At 42.1% G+C, this 3,026-nt stretch overlaps 1 non-coding gene across 1 annotated transcript; it reads left to right on the forward strand.

Annotated features, from left to right (window-relative positions):
- The first annotated feature begins 213 nt into the window (after positions 1-213).
- LOC124995217 (U6 spliceosomal RNA) lies at positions 214-320 on the forward strand. The gene has a single exon (XR_007110684.1). It is a non-coding gene; the product is annotated as a U6 spliceosomal RNA (small nuclear RNA).
- Positions 321-3,026: the final 2,706 nt, after the last annotated feature.

The following is a 3,026-nucleotide window of genomic DNA, read 5'->3' on the forward strand; positions in this document are numbered from 1 at the left end:
TCTCCCTGAAGCAAAGTAGGAGAAAATGAGCAATTAGGTTCAGAGCAGAATAGAAATTGAGCCTGACGGGTGAATTTGACTAAGACTTGCCCTCTGGCAAGAGCTTGCATTGAGAAGGGAATTACAAAGCAGAAATTGTGTTTTGTCCTGTTGGCTTGTTACACTGGTGATAGGTGAATTTACTTGCAGTCTATTTTTAAAGTGACTAATGTAGTGCTTGCTTCAGCAGCATAAATACTAACTTTGGAACAATTCAGAGAAGATGAGCACAGCCCCTGTGCATGAATGAAATGCAAATTCATGAAGCGTTCCATATTTTAAAATAAAATAGAATTAAGTTACTGACGTAAAACGTTTTATTCCAGAAGGAGGTTCAGTTTTGTAATGGGGCCCAGGAGAAGGCAGACCATAATGTAGGCTTACTGTAGATAAGGATCATAATGTTTGCCACCCGGGACCTTTCACCTCCTTGTAAACTCTGTCAAAATTTATGACTTGGGAGAGGTAAGACACAAAAGTTTCTTTCTTCTTCATTTTTTTGTTTTTTGTTCTTTTCTTTCTTGTTTGGTACTGGGGATTGAACTCGGGGCACTTTATCACTGAGTTATATCCCCAGTCCTTTTATTCTGAGTCAGGTCTCGCTAAGTTGCTCACACTGGCCTTAATTTGTGATGCTCCTGCCTCAGCCTCCCAAGTTCCTGGGATTCCAGGTCTGTACCACTGCACCCTGTTCATACTTGGCCCTTCTGAGAAGCTGTATAATACAGTAGTTGAGAATGAGACTCTGAGGACACCCAGCTCATTTAAATCCCAGCTCCAGCTGGGTGCAGTGGTGTGAACTGGGAAGACTGAGGCAGGAGTGTTGCTGAAAGCTTGGTCCTTGCCCCTGATGCCAATTCAATAATGAGGACATGATTTGGAGAAAAAAGGAAAAAGAAGGTTTATTGCTTTGCTAGCAAAGGGAAATACAGGGGACTCCTATCACAAAGGCTGTGATTCTGTCCCTTAACAGGAACAGGGGGCTTTTAAAGAGGCAATTCAGATAAAATGAGATTAGGGAGGAGAGATCAGGAAGAAAATCAGGGAAAAACCAGGGAGGAGAAGGTTAGGGAAAAGAAGATCAGGGAGAAGGTCAAGGAAAAGGTTGGGAGAAAGAAAAAACCCTGTAAGTTTCAAAGTGACAAGGGATATAGTCAAAGCATCAAGTGAACCCCTGTTACAGGAGGACTGCACGTTCCAAGTCAGATTCAGCAGCTTAGTAAGACCCTGTCTCAAAATAAAGAATTAAAGGGTTGGGGAGGTAGTTCAGTAGTAGAGAGTCCCTGGGTTCAATCTCAGCACCACAAAACTAAAATAATAATAGTAATGATAATAATAACAATAATAATAATAATAATAATAATAATAAATCCCAGTTCTGAAACTTGTAAACTGGTTGACCTTGGACCAGTTTCCCAATCTTCCTATGCCCCATTTCCTCAGGTATAATGGAGATGGTGTAATTTTTGAATCATACTTTTTGGGAGGATTAATAATCTAACCTGTCTAAAATACCTACAGTCATTCTTGACTCCAGATAATCTGACCAATGTTTGAAAGTTTTGTTATTCCCTGTTATTGCCTGGAAAACCCTACTTTGCTCTAAGTTAGCTTGTCCTGACATTGTCCCCTGCCTATAACAGTGGTCCACTTTATGCTTTGAATGTAACCCTTGCTGCTCTCCAACTGCAACGTATTTTTAAAATGGCTGTGTTTCTCTTCCTCTCTCCCTGTGCCTCCCTAATCTTTCCTCCTCCCTAATCTCTGGGGAAATAGGATTGCCTTTCTGCCCCCATGTTAGGCAGATTTACCTGTCCTTGAGTGCACAACCACCATAGGAATGAAGTAATCCAGACTTTGGGGATGGTGCCAGAAAATCTCAGAAATGACTATCTCTGAAATTAACAAGTGAATTACAACGAACAGAGAACAGGTGGAATGTAGCCTTTGAATCAACTGTTTAAAAGTTCCTTTTCCTGCTGATGGGTAGTCTTGAGTTTCATCCACATCCAGCGTGAGTGAGGGAAGGGTTTCTGTTGGAGGGAGGGGCTGGCTGTAAATTAATCACTAAGAAACATTTAATAGAAGAAAACACAGGAGACAATTATCTCTTGAATCAGAGGCATGACCGATTGAACCATGCTAATCTCTGGCTCTGACAAAAAATGGAAGAGCCCACCTTTCCTTTATTTATAGTCATATAGGTAAAGAGGGGGACCAAGAGGAGCTTCTTCTGTGAGAAACAGGATGGGTGGAGTTAAGGAAGCCATTTGCTCTAGGGGGTTACCCCAGCAGGACTTGCAAATTCTGGCAGTGAGCCACTGCACAGATACCACATACTCCAGGGGATCTGGAACAATATCTTAATGGTTGTCAGTTCCCTGAGCCAGATTTCCATGTCTGACTGCTCACCAAGCCTGGTTTTATTTGCTGGCCATGGATGACTCCCCTCAGGGCAGAATCACAGCCTTTGGGACAGGCATCTCTGTGTTTCTCCTTTGCTGGCAAAGCAGCAAAACTTTTTACCTGTCCTCAAAACTGTGTCCTCATTATTGGATTGGCATTGGGGACAAGGAAGGAGCTTTTGGCAACATGCTAACACATGTCCATCCTCCTCTGTTCAGTTAGAGTTACTCTCCTCATTTGTTTGGTAAATGACTCATTTGTTCATTCATTCAAATAATATTTATCAGAAAAAGGTAAAGAATAAGTTAGGGAGAAAAAGAACAAAATGAAACATATAGAACAAATGATATACAGAGATAGGCATAGTAGTATGTGCCTGCAGTCCCAGCTACTAAGGAGGTTGAAGCAGGAGGATCATTTGAACTCAGGAGTTGGAGGCCAACCTGGGCAACACAGTGATGAAGCCAGAATTAAAGATAGGTAGTTAGTGTAGAATAAGTGATTGGGTCAGATAGAGAATATGGAGGCCGATTTGAGTCTGGGAAGTTGGAACGCGCCCCTAGGAGACTGGAACATCCCCC

Source organism: Sciurus carolinensis, chromosome 10 (genome assembly GCF_902686445.1).
Source record: "Sciurus carolinensis chromosome 10, mSciCar1.2, whole genome shotgun sequence".
NCBI lineage: Eukaryota > Metazoa > Chordata > Mammalia > Rodentia > Sciuridae > Sciurus > Sciurus carolinensis.